The sequence below is a fragment of the Gavialis gangeticus genome, unplaced genomic scaffold, assembly GCF_001723915.1.
Source record: "Gavialis gangeticus isolate Ggan-Ray unplaced genomic scaffold, GavGan_comp1, whole genome shotgun sequence".
Lineage (NCBI taxonomy): Eukaryota > Metazoa > Chordata > Crocodylia > Gavialidae > Gavialis > Gavialis gangeticus.
The window spans coordinates 19,615,546-19,636,719 of NW_017729009.1; positions in this window are offsets into that span (position 1 = coordinate 19,615,546).

Genomic DNA, 21,174 nt, shown 5'->3' on the forward strand with positions numbered 1-21,174 from the left:
TTACTTATTCAAAATGCCATTGCCAGAGCTCCGTTGGTTTTGTCTGAGGAAAAATGCAAAATTTGGCTCATGTTAGTTGTTTGTTGATATATTTCTAATAATTAAATTAAAAGGCAAGCATATTAACACAGAGTGACATACACCATGCACAAACTGATACCCCACTTATTTTCTGCATGTAGCCAAGGACAGTAAGATTCCTCTATGTATTGTATATTCTGTACAATACTGTACAGTAAACTGTATTTTAAGCATTCACATCTTAAGCGACTCTTAGGTGTTTTGGTACTTTTAGGAGACAACACATGAATGTTCAGTTAGTACATTGTATTAATAATTCTGTCCTATCTTTTTGTTACGTGCTATTTATAATAAGTTTGCTTCTAAAGTTAGCAACAGCATGACTGTAAAATAGGGCCCGTTCTGTGATATGCTGAGAACCTTCAATTGCTGTTGAAGCTGAAGAAGCAACGTATGGGTGTTCAGTCCTTCACAGAAGGCGTCTGACGCCTTGCAAGACTGGAGTATCCAGTTTTATAAGATAATGCTGTCTGAGGGCAGGACCAAAGTCCTTACACAACCCAGTACCAGTAGATACTTGGATAATGGAGCTGAGACCCTCTCCAGTTCTGTAACGTAAGTATTTTAGAGTCACTGAGTAGAAAGGGCACTTGAATTAGTTAACATCACAGGTTGGTTTTCCCCTCATTCCTTTGTAAAATGCTATATGGATCTTCCACATCCATAGTTAGCATGTTTGGGCATTTTCCCTAATGGTAATGTTTTACCCATTTCTATTAAGCTCATAGTTGATGCTGATTACTTGAGTCTTCTAAAAAGACTTAGATTATAGGAGTGGTTTTCTTTCTATTTCATTTTTATTACGAATGTTTGAATGATATTATTGGCATAATACATTTTGAAGTCATGTTGACAGTTTAGATCTGAAAATCATAGCATTTGGTTTCTTTTAATAAAAGTTGTATGTTGAAGAAACAATTTGACCATTTTCCTGTATATAAATTGTTATTTTGATCTGCAGTAATTACCTGTTTCCTTTTTTTTTTCTTAGCCTACATTGGAAAAATCAGACTGCCTACAGTAAAACAAGATCAGAAATAGCAATATGATTTGCTAGTTATTGACTAAAAAATATCAAGTTAAGCCATTTAGAAGTCAAAAGTGATGTATTCTTTGGGAGATTCTGAAATCCCTAGCCTAATTGGGTTCCAGATTTCACTGGAATTTCACTTGTTGTTTTATCTAAAAACCTGCAGCATTGAGGCTTTTTAGTAGGCTGGTGTGAAGCAGCTAGTATTCGCTTTGGATTTGGATTCAGGGGGCAACGATTCGATTTGGGTGATTTGAATTGATCCTGAATCTATTTTGCCAAATCTCCAAATCAGAGGCCCCATCCCCCACCTGCTTTCCCAGCCCTGTCAATGGCTGGGCTGCCCCGCCCCCGCACCCCCGCCCTTTTAAAAAAAAAAAAAAAAAAAAAAAAAAGCCCGCACTTACCAGTTGCTGCCAGGCGTGGGGGGTTATCCCCACTGCCCCCCATGGCCCCATGCTGTATGGGGGGCTCTGCCATGAGCCCCCAGAAGCCCCGATGGCTGCTGCAGGAACTGGTGAGTGCAGGGCTTTATTATTTTATTTTTTTAAGAGCTGGGACCTGGGGCCAGGCAGGGCAGTTATCAGTGGGGCTGGGAGAGTGGGTGGGAGATGGGCACTCAGAGGGGCTGGAGGAGCAGGCAGGGGATGGGGCTTGGCAGGGGTCCCCCCATTGTCCCCTTTCCCCTCCTCCAGCCCCCCCCCCCACTTACCGGCACAGAGTCCAGGTCCAGCTCCCTGCGGCAGCCAGTGGGGACTGCCCAAATCTCCAAAGCTCTCCTTGTTTTGCATGCGTTTGGGGTGGGAGGCAGGAGTGCGGGAGAACCATCTTGTTTCCCTCCACAGATCTCCGGTCTCACATCGGTTTTTAAAGGGCCTAATATTCAGGAGTCACTTCTTAATTTTAAAGTGGCAGCTTTGCAATTGCAGTTTTTTAAGCAGTTGTAGCCCCTTCCAGAGCAAAGCTAGAAGATAGATAGTAATTTGATTTGAGATTACGAGTTTGTATGTCTTCAAATAAGAGCCTGCGACACACTGGGGGTGCATGCGATCCACATGCACCCCCTGAGATCGGCTGTGCACCTGGTGGAAGTGCCAGTTGCAAAACTGGATGTGCCACTGGAAGTGCCACCTGCCATCTAGCCTAAAACATGCCCAGCTCCCTTTAGAAATGCAAACTGTCTGAGGGACAATTTCACAAGGGGAAATATTATTTGCAAAATTGTTATGCTACATTTATTGTGAAACGCATCCAGTTTGGAATAACTTAAGCACCAGTATTATAAATGCTTATGAGATACATTAGCAATGTAAAATGACAAAGCGCCAGAAGGTGACTATTGGTGTATGAGAAAATTCTTAAACTGTTCTTCACAACTTTTTTTTAAGTAAATGTTAGAAACAGAGGGTTTCTGCATAAGAAAAAGTAGAATTTATGAAGTCCCACAAATGTAATAAATGATATCCTCTTTAAACAGGCAACATGAACAGAAACATCTGCTTCGACACCAGCATATGTAACATGTTATCCTCAAAAGATTATAGGGAACAAGAGGTTCAAAGAAATGGTTTTTTTTTTAATTGTACACCAAGCATAAAATGTTATCTAAGACCTGGAAGCAAGACTTGCTTCCATCACATTAACATACAAAATATAGGGCTGTGGGAAATCAGATTCAGATAGGTCCAATAGACTGAAGTCTTTGCCAAATGGCTGTAAAAGGATTTGTTCATATGGAAAACTACCTAGTTCCATTGTCAGAAAAAATAAAAGGCTGGGGGTTTTATCTCTGAAAAAAAGTCCTTGCACAATTAAGCGCTATGCTGGATTTGGTTGAAGTAATGATAAAGAGTGCCCTTAAGATGGCAGCAGACGTATACTAGTTAGATGGCTCACTTCAGGAAGGACAAACTGGAGTTCTTTCCAGCTTTGCTTTGCTTTAACTCTTATGTCTGGCTGATGTTTCCAGTCTGCATTAAAGCTACAGCAGGAGTTTGCAGAGACATCTTGCCCCAGGCGAGCTCCATAATCCCTGGGGTCTCTAGGAGGTGCCGGCTCATCATGTTCCCACTACTGAGCTCTGCCTGTGGCAGCAGGAAGCAGCCAGGGCACGTGCACAGTCATATGGGTGTGAAGGGCGAGCCCTTCATGATTGTGCACCCCACGTGTTAACTCCCTAAAGACTGTGCAAAAGCGGTTGCCAAGAAAAAACAGTGGGTAATGAGAGAATCAACCTACTTAAGTCTTTGCTGCAGCATCACTGATCCTGTTGCCTTAGTAGGATTAAAAAAAAAATGTGGATAATGAGGTGTGTTAGAAACCCTCAGGCATCAGGACATTAACCATCCACTAGCTGCCTGGGGCCAGGAAGAAACTTGTATGTAGCAATTTACTCCATAATTGCCCATTATGTGGTTTCCTGCACATCATTTTGAGGCATATGGTAATGACCACAATTGATGACAGGCTTCCCACTAGATGGAACGTAGTTCGATTCACTGCCGTGATTATTATATTTCTATATTTTTCTGACATAATCCATCACTTTCAACAGTGAAAACATAACCAAACCCTGATTCACCGCTGCAGTAGGCTAGTTGAATTAAGTGGCTTTAAACCAGTGAAATATTGGATTAATGCAGGCCCTGGATGGTTAAAGTATAGAGGTAGTTTAGTCTTATTTTAAAACTAGTTTTTGCTTGTTGGCTAGAATAAAAATGTGAAATTAGCTCCCTTATTGGCCACATACTGCCAAGCAGAGCTGTTTTGTCTGAATGGGATTTTCATATACAGAATTATTCGGCCTTATGCTTTTATAGTTTAAGGTTTATAGTTTCAAGGTTATAGTCACTTTATTAAAATGTAATGTCACTAGAGACAAAGTAGCGTATCTTATTTCCTGATTTCTGTTTGTCAACGCGATACAGCCATTCCATAATTAAGCATGATTGACAGACTCTCCTAAAAGAACTGCAAGAGTGAAATAACCTGGATGTGACAGATTAAAGTACGGAGAGTGTTAAAATATCAGGTTACAGTTCTGCTCTCATGACATCTATAAATGTGTTGTACGAGCATCTGCCATTAACTTTTCTTCTGGCAAAGAAGACAGATAATATTTAGCATGTGTGATCTACACACTTTTGACATCTTCAGAGCATGGTATACACCGCATCTAGTCCTCATGACACTGCTGTAACGTAAGTAGTTCTGTGTTGAACCTCAGCCTGTGATACGTTTCCTTTGGTGACCAAAAGGTGTCAGATCACTTTTAATGTTACATAAAATGTGACTAAAATAAAGGACAAAACAAAAGCAAAAAAGTAATGCAAGTGAACTTTATCAGAAGGGGGGGGAGTTGTTAATTAGGGTGTTTAAGGCTTCTAATGAAAAGTGAGATAAAAAGCAACAAAAACATCCTTGCAGTGAAGTGGGGGGTGTACATTAGGGGTGTGCGAAACGGGCCCTATTCGATTTGGATTTGGATTTGGCCTGAATTGGGGATAGCGATTCAATTCATTGATTCAGATCACTGTCTCTGATTCGATTCGACCCGATCCGAATCTAAAGATTTGATGCTGATTCAGAGAATCAGTGATTCAGCCATAGACACAGCTTTGAATGTTTTTTCTATATACCCCGAGGCTCATGAGTGCTGTGATGCTGAGGTGTATGGAGCATCCCACAGGCGCACAGGGGGGCCCCCACGTGCTCAGTGGCAAACCTGGCAGTGGCCTAGAAGTACTTCTGCTGGGGAGCATGCTGGGGGGCCCCCCCGTGTCCCCCAGCTCAGTGATGAGCTGCAGGGCGCCCCCAGGTGCCCCCCCAGACCTAGGAGGTACCAGTCACTGAGCTGGGGGGTGTGGGGAGCCCTCTCCTGCTGCTGCCAAGTGCGCTGGGGACCCCCCACGCTCCTGTGGGACACTCCATGTGCCCCAGCATCGCAGCATTCACGAGCCGCCTGCTACCCAGAGGCATGTAGAAAAAACATTTAAAGCTGTGTCTATGGCCAAATCGCCGAATCTCTCCAAATCAGTTTGGAGGTTTCCAATTCAATTCGACGAGATTAAAGGGTTTCCTGATTTGATTTACATTTGGAGATTCGGGCACCAAACTGGGCCGAATCTCTGCCGAATCGAATCAGGGACCGAAGCGTTGCACAGTCCTAGTGCACGTATCAACCGCTGGCTGCTGGTTTTGATTTGGCAGGTGTAGAGAGGACAAAATGACCACGCTTTCTGTCTATTCATCTTTGAAGGAGCACTTGGGAAGTCACTCAGCACACGGCAGTGGAACACCATCGGCCTCCCCAGGACGGTTACTACTGTCATCTCATCTTCTGCTGAGCACATCCAGTGCACAGCGCTGCTGTAATGACTTTTGCCCAGGGGAAGGAACGTCATGGCTGTAGTTTTCCAACAACTAATCTGGGCATTTCAGAGATGAAAGCTGCATTTTATATTTTGCTCTTTTATTTCTATCCTTCTGTGCATTTGTCTGGTCCTGTACAAGAGCAAGGAGCAGATTTTAGCAACAGAACCGGAGAACCGGTCTGTGACTGCCCCCTTGCATTGACTGTCATGACTGGTATAGCTATAGCAATCACAGATACGGTGGAGATGAAGATAACAGGTGCTTTACCGTAGTGTTGCTACTGTTGCTGGCACTGATAGTTTCACCTACTAATAGTAGAACAATTGAGGGAAGGTTTCCCAAGGCACTACCTGATGGTGGATGAAGCATCTTTTTTCACTCCCACCTGAGACGTATCCACGCGGCAAGCACAAAAAAGTGGCTAGCTAGCTCGGGTTCCTGTAGCAGTCTCACCGCAGCTGCCCAGGGGGCTAATTTACCCAACCAAGCACCATGCTTTATTCTGTTAAGGGGGCCTGATTTTTTTTAGTTTTTTTCTCTGTCTAATGACCAGGTTCCTGCCTCAGTGGATCTTAAAGCACTTCACAGAAGATGACAGTCACCTCCTTTCTGGTGCTGGGGAAAATGAGGCCCAGCGACTTGAGTCTTTTCCAAGGTCACCCAGCAAACCAATGTCTGGGAATATAACTCTGTTCTCATCAGGTCTAGCCCCGTGCTATGTCCGCTGCATTACACTGGCTCCTGATGTCACCATTTGGCAATAAGAGCTTGAATTCAAATTACTGCTCATGCGACAATTAAAAAAATAACCGTAGAAGTCACTGAAAAATCACAACCCTCGGAAAGCCCCACGCAGGTCTCCCACCAGGCATTCTCTCTCCTGCACAGATAAGAAAGAGGAGACGCCGAGGGTCCAATAAATCTCTGCTGTATGTCCTTTGACTTCAGCTGAAAGGAAGAATTTGGCCCATGAGCAGTCAAGGTCACAAAACCTCAGTGACAGATGCATCATTAAAATGCCTTAAGTTTCTGGCTTACAGCCATGTGCTCAGACCGCTAGACCACACAGCTGTTTACTACTGAGCTCCTGATGCTGTTTGCTATAGCTAGTTAAGCTTGCATGGCTAGAAACACACAAGAATAGTCATCCGGGGCTGGAAACCCTTTGGATTTCTGAGCTGCACTAGGACATTTGGGTGTGGAAATGCGCAGGGACCCCACGGCGCTTTGTTAGGGTGATCAGTCACCTTAAGGGGCACAAAACACTCCACGATAAAAACGAATGTGAAATGGAAACAACCTTTTACCACTGAAAGGTCAACCCTTAAGAGGCTGTCCAGACAGGGTGACTAATGGCTAGGGCTGAGATTGCTAAAGCATGTCATATTTGATAAGGAGGAAATATGGTGAAAGCTTAATGTCTGGGTAGTTTGGGGACATTCATCAATAAATACAGACTCTCCTTAATTGCAAGAGCTTTCCATACATAGGTCAGACTGGCTGCATTCTCCTCAATACCCAGAGAAAACCATTCTGCTGACCTTTCCAATGAATACAAGCTTCATTTATGTGGCTCGTGTCAGCTTTCCTGATGGATGGCATTTAAAAACTACTGTGCTATGCAGCGCCAACAGTGAGCTCCACTTGCACAGTTAAATATCTATTTGTTTGGTTTGAGCAATCAAATCAGTGGTGGAAAGCAGTTTACATTAATAAAGTATGCTTTCAAGCACCCATCATTGCCTGCCTTTTTTTAAACAGTCCCAGCATTGTTTGGGGTCAGTCAGTGAAACAGTTGGACTCTGTCTAGTGGTTATGGGGGTGTGACCATTATTAAATAGTAAAGAATTTTGTACGTTTTGATTTGATCGTTTTAACTGACGGTGACAATTAACAGTTTGGTTCCTTTCTTCTTTGTCAATTGACTGTTCCAGTTACCCCAGTAAACGGTTTTTAAATTATTTTTAGCTTTGTGTTTTTTTTCCCACATTCCACCTATTGTTAGTCTCAGCCCAGCCTCGTAAACAAAGCAACATCAGCTGGCAACGGTAAGAAGGAAAAGAAAGAGTGACAGTGCTATGAGCTCTGATAAGGAAGAGCCCTGCCTTTATTACCAGCTAATCAAATGGTAGGTAGCAGTTAAGTGGTGATTATAATTAAGCTTTCCAACTGCCACCCTTTATTTGAGAGAATTGTCTATTTAGAGAGCAAAACTGTCCTCCCTTCCAGGCAGAGGTGATTTTTCTGTTGTGTTGTTATAATAACTCAACGGCTGTGTCTCACTGTGAAACAAAAGTTATACAAAACATGTGTGTTTTACAGTGGTTGTTTCTTGCCTCATTACTTGAACAGCGTACTCTTCTCTTTAAACCAAGATGTCCATTTAACCATTATGGTCGGTGGATTAACTCTATGATATTTAATATAGGTCAAATTCTGCCATCCTAAACCAATAGGACTTCCACGAGAAGCCACTATTTAAAGGCTGCTCTGTGGGTCCTGCTTGTGAGGGTACAAATCCAGAGATCGAAATCTTGAGTGGGTTCCCTCCAGCTGGACACTAATTGAGACAGCAACCTGTCCTTCTAGACCTGTCTTTCTGAAGTGCAACCCTAAATCCCATTACAGGCAAAGGAAACTGAGTATTCAGCACCCTTGAAAGTCAGGCCATTTATTTTTGGGGTTTATTACACATAAAGGCTTTTGCTCTTGTCCTCTTAGTATTTCCTAAGAGAGATGCAGCTGTTTTTGCTGGGCTCTAACCAAATGTAAAGAGACCTGCTATCCCCAGCTTGACAGAAGAACAGTACAGCAGTGAACTGCTGTTACTCTGTGGCTTGTCATCCCATCTGGCAGATGCAAGCTAACTACAGGAGGTCACATAGAGGCAGGCAGGCTGTCCTAATCTCGAAGTTTTCTCTTTCAGGGAAGCAGATGAATGAGTAGAAACAATACGTTGCCGTCACAATCTGATGATGAAGGGTGACAGTTTGTAGGAGACGAGTCAAAGGTTATTGATGAGAAGATCCAGCGAGATAATTGCTATAATTATACCCTAAGGATGCAGCTCCCATCAAAAGGACTTATGAGATCATTCTGGTTATAAATATGTACTTGACAGGAAACTCCCCACCTTTCCCTTAAATCAGGCAGGTTCCTTCCTTGCATATAACGGGAGAGACTCATTTTAGTCTCCTGTTAAGCCATCATCCTGCTTATGTTTGGGTGCATCTACACGTTGCCCTACATTGCCGTAGTGACGTGCTACATCACCGTATGGCACGCTATGGCAGCGTAGTGATTGCGTGGGTCTACACATGATTGGCAGCCATGTTGCCGTAGTGCTGCACTCCCCCAGTTTAATGTGCTGCTGCGGCAACTTCACGGTGAAATCTAACTGTGCGCCACATGCACGGCAAAGTACAAATGGTTGCTGCACCATGCTTTTCCAAAGGGAAGTACTAAAACATGGCGATGTGTAGATGTGCCCTTTGTGGGTGTAAAGGAAATGCTCTTGTTCCGAAATAAGCAATGGTTACTTTTAGACAAGTTTTTCAATAAACATAAATTTACCGTTGGTTGGTAAATTGTTGTTTTAATTGGGTTTCTGTAGTCGATCACATATACAGTAAGTAGCACGAGTTAGATGATTGAATGCATGTCCTTTAAAATTATTTTAATGGTGTGCCTTTCTTCGAGACTTCTTAGCTTGTTTTTTGGGCCTGTCCCTTAGCTGGTATACAACTTAATACAAGGAGCAGCCAGGGACTATCTGTCTATTGGGAAATGAATATATCATAGACAGAGCATGTCCAATGTCATTATCACAACAACTGTTTAATCAGCCTCTTAATGAAGTGCATAGCAATCAGTGCTTCTGCGAGGATCGCTGTGAGGTTTCGATGCAAGGAACGAGACTCAAGTGCAAACACACCAATTTCCCACAGTCTCAATCTAATAATAGCTCCTTTTAAATACTCAATCAAGATTTTCAAAACTAGCAGCATAGAGTTAGGTATTTAAGTATGGTCATTATATGGGCTGAGGACCCAACAGTGCGCATGCAGGTCAGTAATTTGAAAATCACAGCTATGCAGTCTAATCTGCAAGCAAGGAGAAGAAAGATAAACTATTTAATTTCTAAAAGCCATGTAGATCACAACTCTTAAATGCATTTATTCTCCTCAAGATGTAGATCAAATTCTAGTGGGATTTTAAAAAACCTCAATGCGCCTAATTACCATTGGTTTCCCATTTTGGATATCATGACATGGTAAGACTTCAGGTACTGAAATCACTATTTGCACTGATGATGGGTTCACTTGTGTTTCTCAACACCTCGGTCCTTGTTATTTAGGTTATGAAACACAGAAGTCCTTTTAGTTAGCGAGAAAGAACTAAGGTGAAATGGCTCATTTTCCAACTACGTTTTTCGATATCACCCACATGCCACTATTAAATAAATAGAGACTGAAGTAGCAAGAATTTCTTAGGGTGATATCTTTTATTGGACCAACTAGGTAGTTGGGATCAAGTTAGAAAAGCTTTTGAATGCAAGACATTCTTCCTCAGAGACCTCAGAGAAAAGAAGAGCTCTGAGGAAGAGTGGCTTACATTCAAAAGCTTGTCTAGCTTGATCCCAACTACATAGCTGAGTTGGTCCAATAAAAGATATCACCCTAAGAAATCCTTGCCCCTCTCATAATTCCTGGACCATCACAACTGCAACATTACTCTTACACTATTGTAAGACTGAAGTGGGAAAATTTAGTTTAAAAAATGACTTGTGAAAAATGTCTGCTGACTTTATTCTTAATCCTTAAAATAATGTATGAGTATCTGACAGTAGGACGTATTTAAGCAATCAGGGTGTTTTTTTTTAATGAAATCTTGAGGCAATGAGAGTTTAATCACATAATGATTTGTGCCACTACCACCAAGAAGTGGAGGTGATGGGGCACCTTCTCCCCCCACCAGCCTCTTGTGATTTTGAGATGCATGTCTAAGTGGGGAGTGAATGCATATGTTGGCTTGAGCCCTTTCCACATCTGTTAATGTAATTATACTTGCCTGTCATCTTCCGGATCTCTGGAGGTGCCAAACTTTACAAAGCATCAATGACTGTTTTGTAAGAATAGAAATTCGGCTAGTTCTGTGCTCTTTTCTATCAACTAACAAATAGATTGCATTGGATATTAGTAATAAATGTTTGTTCCTTTTGATGGAGGCTTTCTTTTGATCAAATGTGTCTTAATGGCTTGCGTCCTTCCCAAAGAAACCACAGCTGGGCAGTGACACTGTTTCATGCTACTTTGGGTTGTTGCAAAACAGAGGAGGTCTGGCACTTCTTTCTCCATAGGATCAGAATCGATGAGATTGGTGGTCACATTTGTGAGCGCAGCTAGCAAAATGAGTTACACCATCACTTCCCAATTCCAGCTCTCAGGACTCCAAATTTAATTGAGTGCAGAATGACAGCGCTTTCTTAACCTCGACAAAGATTGTATTCACCAAGCAACAGGTAAAACAGCATGAAGAAGCTGAACCACAAAAGTCATGTCTTGCTTCACACTCAACAGCTCTGATGCTAACGATGTGCACACCACAAAATGCTTCCCATTTTCAATGACAAGCTACTTAGCAATGGGGATTTCTTTGTTTACACCATCCAAAGAATAGGGAGTAAAGCCCTTTGTTTCTGAGAAGTTGAAGAGTCCGTACTACGTCTACGCAAAGAAAAACTCTTGCCCACCTATACGTAAGGAAGATGTGATCTAAGAACAAGCATGACCTTGCTTCAGTAACAGATTTTGCATCTGGGGAAACTGCCGTTCGGCTTTCAGACGCCTGTTCTGTGTAATGGTTTTCTATGGTTACTAGAGGCTGACAGAATAAAAGGTACGAGAATAACCTGGCATGGCATTAAACAAGGCCCGTTCCTCTCCGATGCACTCTGGGGATTGTTGGCATGTCCAGGCAGGTTCCATTCTCATGACGGTTGCACAAAGGCAGGGGGAGAGCAGCATTTTCTGGACGCCTCTTAGGCTTTTTTTTTATCTTCTGTGTTTTCCCCTTCGTATGTTTTTTCTGATCAGATTCCAAGAAAGTGTGGTGGGAAGGAAGAATGCTTTTCCTTGAAGTAGATGCCAGCATGGGCATTACCTTACAACAATAACTCTTTGCTCTTACATGGAAGTTATGCTGCAGCCAGGAGTCCTGTTGACTCTAGTGAGACTACAGCAGGATTACTCATGTGAATAAAGCAGATCCATACAGATTCACATATAAATACTAAAAGTGCCATGCAAACTCCTAGGAAGCAAATACTCTTCTATGCATGGCTCAGCTAAGAAGCCAGCCTCTTATATATGTCTTCTAGTGTTTTACAATGCGTTGTCTTTATGGTTTCCATGCTCATTTGATATATAAGAGGCATGTATATACAAGATCATAGATAAATGAAGGCCAGTAACTTTCCATTGACATCATGGAAGTTCCACATGGAGTGAGAATGCATAAGTCAAACTATAATGCTATCTTTTCTAACACTAGTCCAATAAATTCAACCATAAAATGAATTTAACATAAGATTACATCTTGTAACTTTCTTTTAATAGGTATTTCAGGTGAATTTGTAATATCCTTATACCAAAATGCTAGACCCTTGGTTGATAATAATGGAATGAGCATTCATTATAAAATGGGAAGAAGACATTTTGTCTTCTGACTAGCTAAGGAACAGTGATTTTTAAACAACATAATTAATTGCTTTGAAATTATGAGCCTCCTTACCAAGGTGTACAAATATTTTAAAATCTAATTTTTTATCATCAAATATTACAAGCCCAGGTAAGCATTTCACTGCACAGATTCCTGTGTTTTATTCTATACCCCCGGCTCCTTGGTCAGCATTATGTTTAACAATATGCCACAATTCATATCCTGCGGCTATCTAGAAGTTAAGTTAATAGTTTCCCTATTTTGTAACATCTCTTCTTAAGGCCAAGCCAGTAGAAGGGAGCTAAACAGGACATTTAAGGAGGAAAAAAATAGGGCAGATCTTTATCTTCCTGAAATACATTGGACACAGGATAGGAGAATAGTCAAATCAGAGATTTCTGTTCTTGAGACAGCAGTTGGATCCAGACAATGTCAATGATTTTGGATGGAGTACTTAGGATAATAGCCAAACTAGCTAGCATGTTGAAAGTTCAATCAAGGATACTAACTGAAATAGTTCGGCTGGAAACTGAAGAAGCTTTCTAATATGTACTTCAAGCCTCTTATCACACTGACAATTTGTAATAAGTAAAAGGTTTCATGTAACACTTTTTTTCCATGGATTTGTTTTGCAATATATTACTCAACTGCTTTGGGGTCAAAGTCAACTCTTAGTTATATCCATGCAGTTCCTCTCATTCAAACAGATGTAACTGAGACTGGACTTAGATTAGCTTTGTTTGTGGGTTGTGTTACTTTGTGTGACCTGTTGTCATAAAAGGACACAATGGCTGGATATGGATGAGAGCACTGAGGTGACATCATTTTAAAGGAGAATACGTTCAGTCTAACGGCTTTCCTTACTACAAGGAAGATTTTATTCCCTGCCTTAAACACCTGCTATTTGACATCATTCAGGCTAAGATAATATTGACCTAAAGAACACAAGAGTTAATCTGCAGAATAAACCAGCCTTACTTCATGTTTGCCTATAAATATTTTTTAACAGCTCAGCGCTTTTTCAGTTATGAGGAAAACGGGGAGAGGTAGAAGTCATTGTGCAAGAAAAGGATTGAGCCCTTTGCAGAAATAGGCCTTTGTGACTTCACCTCTCCAGATGTGTTGAAGTCAGGGACCTTTCTGTAGAGCCTGAATAAGTAGCTGTGAGCCATTTTCCAGCCATGGGGGGGAATCTAGTAGATGGCAGCAGCCCCTAACTTTATTGTCTTCATGACAGTCTCTAGCATTGACTTTGAGCTGCTTGTCACAAGTGAAATCTACTCAAAATTCAAATGTAGAAGCTTGTGGCAACCGTCCAGAGATGGCTGATGTTAGCAAGGCAAGGGAAAAAACTCCCCTTGTGACAGGGAAGAGAGTCCAATGCTTTGGGTGTGAGGGGCTACATCTGGCTATTTCCATTCTTTGAGGACTCAGCGCGCTGTAGTGGTGAGGGCAGCCTTGACACTCTTAAGACGGGAGATGGGCTGACAGGCTGCCGTCTTCTTTCGCCCCTCGTTCGACTCGATTCGTCTTCTCGGTCTGCAGGTTTCCACAAGGCCCCAGTGGGATAGGTCATACTGTAAGAAAAGAAAACCAGGTCAGTTGATGGTGGAGGTCCTTACTCTGCCATCTCTTCTCTCTCAGATGGAACGATCCACGACTGCGGAACCTTCCGACCCCAACATTCCATTGGCCGGTTCCAAGCACGCTCAGGGACGTGCGCCCCGTCTGCCCCGGACCCGTCCGGTCACACTTGCGCCACACGGTCCTCAGCCACGGCCCCTTCCAGGCCCGGCACTCTGTTCCCCAACTCTCCAGGAAGCACACGTGTCCTCTTCCTGTGCCATCAAGTAATCCAGCCCACAGAGCGCACGTACATTGATGCACATACACATGCGGAGGTGTCACAAAACCTTTCCTCTCAACGCTCTTCAAACTGTCCATACGCGCCCCACCACTACAACAGAATCATCTCTCCCTACAGTTTGATTAGACAGCTCCTATGTGTGTCCACAACCACTGCACAATCTTCAAGTCTAGGTCAAAGGTTTCGCCCAGCTCCACGGCTCATTGAGATAGCATGGTTAAGACTGTTTCCTCAGTTCAGCAGTTCCCAACCTTTTGCACCTTACATCCCACGTAGGTAAGGTCAAAAGATCCTGGTCCCACCAGCTGACAAGGCTGGGGGGCCCCAGAGGCCAGTCAAAGAGCAGAGGCAGAGGGGGGGTGCTCCAGCGGCTGATCAAAGCGTGCAAAAACGAAACCGGAAGTCCCACCATGGCACTTCCAGTTTCACCGCCATGACCTGAGTCCCACCTAGAGGACCTTCGTGTCCAACCGGTTGAGAAACTCTGCGCTAGCTAATGGCAGACCAGGCAGTGATGTGACTAGCATCATATCCAGCTACCTTTGATTCCCCAGCTTTTCTAAATAGTCCCTTCCTTGCCTGTTCTTTAGCCACCGTTGGCTGCTCACCTCCTCCCAAACTGTGCTGCCAGGTGCAGTAGTCTGGGAGCTGACCTTGCCTGTGACGACTGAGGCGAAGAAGGCATTGAGCACCCCGGTCTTCTCTGCATCCTCTGTCACAAGGTTGCCTCCCCCATTCAGTAAGCGACCCCCACTTTCCCTGATCCTGATCCTTAAGTGAGTTGAAGTCTGCTTTTCTGAAGTCCAGGATCCTTACTTTGCTCCTCTCCATCCTTCAGTTCCTCAAGATCCTGAACTCAATCACCTCTGGTCATTGCTGCCTAAGTTGCCACCCACTGCTACATCACTTAGCTCCAAAATCCCTGCCAGTGCCTTCCAGATATGTCACAACTGAGCATGCACCCGTGGAACCTGTAGACCTCCACAATGGCACATACATGCCAGCATCCGTCCCCACAAATACGGCATAAATGTAAAGCATTACGTGCTTGACTAAAGCATCTGCTCAGCCGCCTGATGTAAATAAATGCAAGATGTTATAGCACTGGTGTGGGTGAACACCATTTTTGTGCAGGGAAAGGTCGCTCATGACAGCCCCCTTGGAAAAGTCAGCACTCTCGGGAAGTCTAAACTCGACACTTAAACCACAAAGAGTTAAAATGGGGCTGCTCACAAATAGTCCCCTCACTGCTTGTCTTAGGAAACATTAATTATAGAGCGCCCCAAGGGTGCAGTGCAGCTAGAAAAGCTGAGCAGTATTTAAAGTCAAGACATTCAAATAACCAGTTGGATTTGATCTCTAATAAATTACTATGTTTTGATGATAAAATCCAGTGAGAGGGTGACAGTAAGATGGGGGCTTGGCAGCAAAAGTTTTAAAAATAAATAGTCTTCAATTGCAGGAAATTACAGCGAGCAGCTTCTTGAAGTTATCTTCCCCAGTGCATTGTGTGCTGCCTGCTGGTAGGCTTTTGACCTTTTATATGTGGAATAAGATATGCAGGTGCAAGACTGGAGACGCAGAGGGAGACAGTGACTTCAGCCTGTGTGTGAGGACAGTTCCACAGAGCTTGTCAAGGCGGTCCTCATTAGCCATTTAAAGGTTTAGGCAAGGGTAGCTGCTAATGAGGGGTTGTAGACCACATGTATTTCATAAAACACTAGGCCACTGGATGAGGTTCAGTTTTTCCAACAATTTTTCCAGGTAACAGACCTGCCTCCCAGCAAAATTGCACCAGAGGTACCTTAGAAAAAGTCTATTGGTGCCAGTGGAATTGCTCCAGAGTTATACTAACGTGACTAAGATCTTCATCTCAGTTACCTGTCTATAAAACCTACGTGGGAACAAAATAAAGCTCACTTTATTTTTACTTACACAAAACTTGTAGAATAAAATGGGACATATCTGTCTAAGGAATGCATAAGGCTCTTCATCCTAATAGCTGGGTACCTCACAATCTTTATTGCATTTATCATCACCACAGTGCTTTGAATGTGAGAAAATGTATTATCCTTTTCAAAATGGCTGGGTAGCTGATGCGGAGGCCTGGACTTGTCCAAGTTCATATAGTTCATGCAAGAAGTCTGTGACGGGTTGATGACTGAGCCCATAGCCCCACAACCTAATGTCCCGGCAGGTTTCCTGGTGGGGGTTTTGTCACAGTCAGCAAATTAAAGAGCCTTAAAATGATGATAGAAGTTATCCTTGTCCTCCTTAGCACGTCACATGAGGTTCTTTTCAAATGTAAGCCGAAGCATGCGTCCGTTTTTGTGTCATGCCCAGCCTGATTTGCTCAACTTCATCTTTCTTCTTTATGTGAAATTGATCTTTCATTTGTTTTGTGTCTAGCTGAAATAATTTCTCATTAAATGAAGTTCATGCTCACTGGCTGCACTTTATAGTGTAGCGTGTATTTTACAATGGATTTGCTTTTGAACCCAAATTTAAAAAAAACCCCAAAAGTTATTAACTTTAAATGATTTACCCATAACAGACAAAAAGTGTTCCCAGATGAAATGTTCCTATACAATCAGGAGAGAGCAATAAATGAGAGTCTTACATAACAGTAGCTGCCTGGCAATTAATATAATAGATGATAAAGACCTCATTTACTGAATTGCAGTCTCTAAAATTCACTGCTGATGACTATCAAGGGGAGATGACTTCAGCAAATTCACTAGTAGCTTAGGTGGAATGAAATCATTGCATTATTAGAATTAAGATTGCCTTTCTCACTGCTCTGTAAGACTTTGACAAAACAAATATGAACAATATATTGGAAGGGAAGTTCTTCCCTTGGTTACCTGGAAGGTATTTTTTTTAAATATATTTATATGCTTTTCTGCTTATTTTTTAAGAGACAAAGAAGAATCAAAAGGGTTTTTTTTTGTTTGTTTGTTTTATGTTTTTAGTTGCTGCCTTCCTCTGAAAAATATAAGTGCTAAAAGACTTATAAAAACTGCTTCTCCCCATCGGACAAAAGATGAAGCCTACCAGCTTGCAAGATTTATTTACATAAATTATAATTGTTCGTGCCCTCTGTTCCATGCCGTGCATTGTGTTGCATGATTTAGAATTCAAGCTCTGATTTTATGAATGTTAATACATTTAATGTCACTGTACTCATAGATAGACACGTGAATTATGTGAGAGAGATCCTGCAGAAAATTGCTCACCATGACCTAATAGACAGAGGATCCTTGTGGGGCAGTTAAAGGGTTTTATTATAATGCTTTTCTGTGCTTTGGTGCATTAGGGGAACAAAATACAGCCAGAGAGCCTGACCTACAGAAGAAGAGAGTGGCGTGAAATGTCCCAATTACAAATGAAGAGGACTGGGACTGTACGTCTGAGCTGCAATCTTTATTTTTCCTATGTGAAGTCTAATTGTCCTAAGTGAGAGAGTAATGTTTTCCAAGTGGCTTTTTTGCTGCTTCTGAACTAAGTTTGTTTGGATTTGAGAGTGGGTGGTTAGGTGGATGAGCACTGTCTTGTGAAGAAGAGTCCTAGGTTTGCATAAACCAGGCAGTTACCAACTGGGGCTGGAAGGCTGGGCATATTCATCACCTGCTATGTTTATGCAGCTCTTGTCCAGTTGTGTTTTTCCCAAGTGAGGGGTGGTTCGGTTCAGACTCCCACGGACTCTCATGTGCTTGTGAGCGGCAGGGAATTTACATTTGAAATTCCTGAAACCTGGGAGCGGATCGGGTTTTGGCTGGGGTGGCGGAAGAGGGAGCAAACACTATGTATTTTGACCTATTGTTTAAACAGCCTTGCGTTGCTGTTTCTTGGCAGTAGGGTTTCAGGAATACTGGGAATGTCAAATTGGGTTTGGTGTTTTGGCTGGAATCGCAGAAATATGCAATATATCTCATGAGTGCTGGCACCTGAGAGAAGTGGCAGGAGCACTGACTCGGAAGAAAGGTATTCCTGCATGTGCTTGTTCTTTGGCTATCGAAGGTAAATACACAGAGACAAAAACAGAGCGTTTCATATGATCTCAGCTGGTCAGTTTGCCCTTTAGTGATGTCATTGCTGCTCCTGTTGCCTTGGATCCTTTCGCTTAGACACAACCTGCATTTCTGCTGTAAGAATCAGAAGGTTTTTTTTTTTTTAATTTAAAAATGATTTAGGGCTTTATAAATCCTTGAGAAGCAAACAATGGGACAAATTTAGATTTCTAACCATGGGAAATCGTCCTTTAAGACCCATTTAACATTGTTTACATTCTTGCAGCCATTGATGGTTTGAAAAAAAGTCATATACCTGTAAATTTGGGCAAGGTACATGGAGAAATCCACAGTGTAGGATTTCTCAGCTGGAATCACTTCTACCTGCTATCTGGTGGTGGCACCATTACATCAGAAGAATCTAATCTGGAACCTCACATGCAGAAAAATGGAAAAAAGGCACAGTATTTTTCGGACTGAATTATGACTAAAGGCATCATGATACCTTTTTTTTAGTCGCTTGACCTCTGTAGAGCTATGTGGTTTAATCCATGTGAACCACAAGCCATATTAAACTTGTTGCTTGCAACAGATTTTTGATTGCACAAGTCAGCAGGGCTGAAGTGGAAGATGCGGCAGAAAAATAAAACCTGGTCATGGAGTTGGGCGCTGAGACCAAGGCTTCCACCTGAGGTTTTAACTGGTGCAACCGAGATCTGGTGAGAGATAAGAATGAGGGACCTCAGGACCTGGCTCTAATCAACATAGACTCTCCCTGTGCCTGAAGAAGGGTGTTTGCGCCCCAAATCTTGCAAAGAACAATTTTCCAACTATTTAGCTGGTCTAATCAAAGATATCACATTTACCCAAAGAACCTTGTTCGACTCCTGTGAGGTTTATTAAGCCAACACTGTGTTCTAGTAAGACCAGCAGAAAATTAATATGGGTCAAAACCTATACTACCCAACAGAAAAGGCACGTGGCCGACAGAGCTCGAGATGCACCAGTTCAACCGCTTCTGCTACTGGCGCTTTCATGTTCCCTGGCCATATAAGTGCTCCCCTCCATTAGTATTTCAAGATAAGGTAGCCCTGAGAGCACCATTATCTGCCCTTCTTGAAGCACAGAAGTGCACCCTGGCGCCAACACCAGTGACTCTGGTCCCTTGTGCATTAGAAACAAAGCCATTTAAAATGCACAATTTTAATGTGATCAATCCCAAGGGATGCGCAGATTTGAGGTTTTTCATAGAGAACATACTTCTGATGAAACAGCAAGTGAAATGAGTTGTGGTGTCACACTCTGCCAGCAGCCTTTTACACAATCATATCCTGTTCTCTTTCTACATCAGTAATAATTACCCTCCCTCTTTCTCTTCTTTTGAAGCCCTGGCAAAACTAGCTCTAGACTCTTTCTTCCTTCACATGCTGGTGATTGCTGCTTTTTCATAGCTCTCTTTTTGAATGTTCATACTCTGTGCTTTGTGGTGTGACTGGTTGATAAGCTTCCTGGTAGTTCGTTGCAACATACTTACTCTCCCAATGCACTTAGGACGCTGTGCACAGGCAACCACAAGCTTTTCCTTTTTCATTAGCTGCTGAGTTATAAAGAGCTAGATTATGTTGTTCTTTATGTCAGTGTGAATCAGTGACAACTTTGAGGAAGTCAGTAGTTACACTGGTTTAAAAAGGGTGATGGTAGTGAAAACTCAAGCCATTAATCGTAGAATCACACAATCATAGAAAACAAGGGCTGGAAGGGACCTCAGGATGTCACATCTAGTCCAACCCCCTGCTCAAAGCAGGACCGTCCCCAACTAAGTCATCCCAGACAAGGCTTTGTCTAGCCAGATCTTAAAAACCTCCAAGGATGGAGCTTCCACCACCTCTCTCGGTAATAACCTGTTCCAGTGTTTACTACTCTCCTAGTGAGAAAGTTTTTCCTAATATCTAGGCCTGTGCAAGTAGGCAGCTATTTGATCTGGCTTCAGATCCAGCCACTTCAGATGCCAGCAATCCGATCCAGAGCTCTGGACTGGGTTCCTGCTTAGATCCGGCTGAAGCAGGTCCAAAGCTTCAGAGCTGCCTGGGAGATCCGGCCATAGGGTATAATGGGGAATCAATGAAATATCTATAACTTTGTTGTTTATTGTCTGATTTAGATGAAACCTGCAGGAGTGGTAGCCTCAGCTGAGAGCATGAAGCCTGCCACGTTTCAAGAAGATTGGTGCAGGGGTTTGGTGGGAACTGCACCTCAAGCTGATGACAGGCAAAACTCGTGACATAGATGACCCTGTGTGTGTTAAGGCGCAGTGGGGTGAAAGCTGCAGGGATGGTAGCCCCTGCTCAGGCCACAAAGCCTGCCAGGTTTCAAGGAGATCAGTGCAGGGGTTTGGGGGAAACTGCACCTCTAGCTGCTGACAGACAAAGCTCGTGACATGGGTGCTTGTGTAACTGTGTCTGTCTTGGGGCATGGGGTGGGGGAACTACTGGAGACCTGGCTGCTAAGCAACCAGTTACTAATCAGTCATGATTCACTCAGGGACCAGCTCAATACACCGTACCTAGCTACTAGTAGCTACTAGATTATGAGTTAATTAGCAACGATTAACACTTACAAAACCACAGACTAAGGAGAGGAAAGACTCAATACAGACAATCAACTGCCCCAAGACAGAGACAGTCAGTTGCACAAGCACCCATGGCTCCAGTTTTGCCTGTCAGCAGCTAGAGGTGCAGGGCCCCAGAACCCAGAGCACCCCCCACACTGATCTCCTTGACAGCTGACATGCTTTGTGGCTACAGCAGAGGCCACCATCCCTGCAGCTTTCACCCTGCTGCGCCTTAACACACCTTGGGGTCTCGGACAGTAAAGAAGTTCTTCCTTACGTCCAGCCTGAAATGGTCATGGAAGAGTTTGTGACCGTTTGACCTTGTCATCCCCTGGGGCACTCTGGTGAACAGACATTCCCCCAGATCCTGATGAGCACCCCTGATGAACTTATAGGTGACCACCAAATCATGCCGAGCCTGCGCTTTTCCAGGCTGAAGAGTCCCATGGCTCTTAGCCTCTCATCATGTGGTCTGTTCCCC